Source organism: Otolemur garnettii, unplaced genomic scaffold, assembly GCF_000181295.1.
Source record: "Otolemur garnettii isolate 467f Iridium unplaced genomic scaffold, OtoGar3 scaffold00044, whole genome shotgun sequence".
NCBI lineage: Eukaryota > Metazoa > Chordata > Mammalia > Primates > Galagidae > Otolemur > Otolemur garnettii.
The window spans coordinates 11248933-11249717 of NW_003852439.1; positions in this window are offsets into that span (position 1 = coordinate 11248933).

The following is a 785-nucleotide window of genomic DNA, read 5'->3' on the forward strand; positions in this document are numbered from 1 at the left end:
TGTTAAGTACTCCCTAAGTACACAGGATTGTGTTTTTACTGTGCTACTTTAATCTTCATAATGACTCTGTCTTGTAGATTTCATCATGACCTACGATTTAGATGGGTAAACTGAAGCTTAGAGAGGTGCACAGAGCCTTGTCCCAGGCCACACAGCTAGGAAAGAAGAGCTAAGACCAACTCACTTGGGCCCACTCCTGAGCCCTAGAGGCCAGTGTCAGCACCAGGCAGGTAGTTGGAGCTCTGCTTCTCAGAATACCCTGGTCCTATCCCAAGATTCTCCTTAGAGGTAGCCATACACTTGAGCATAATGTCCCTTCTGCCTGCACAGTGGGCAGAGCTGGTTGGCCCTTACTCGATGCTCAGTGAATACTTACTGAATGATGAATAAATGAATGAATGGAATGCGGCGAGGTTCGTGTTAGAGCCCTTATATTTTGATTCTGCTGCCCAACTTTATTAGAAACTTAATTTTGGGCCGAGCGTGGTGGCTCAAGCTGGTAATCCTATCACTCTGGAAGGCCAATGAGGGTGGATTATTTGAGCTCAGGAGTTCGAGACCAGCCTGAGCAAAAGCGAGACCCCATCTCTACTAAAAATAGAAAAAATTAGCTGGGTGTGGTGGTACATACCTATAGTCCCAACTGCTCAGGAGGCTGAGGCAAGAGGATCACTTGAGCCCAGGAGTTTGCAGTACTGTGAGCTATGACACCATGGCACTCTAGCTTGGGCAACAGAGTAAGATTCTGTATAAGAAAGAAAGGGTTTGGTGCCTGTGGCTCAAGT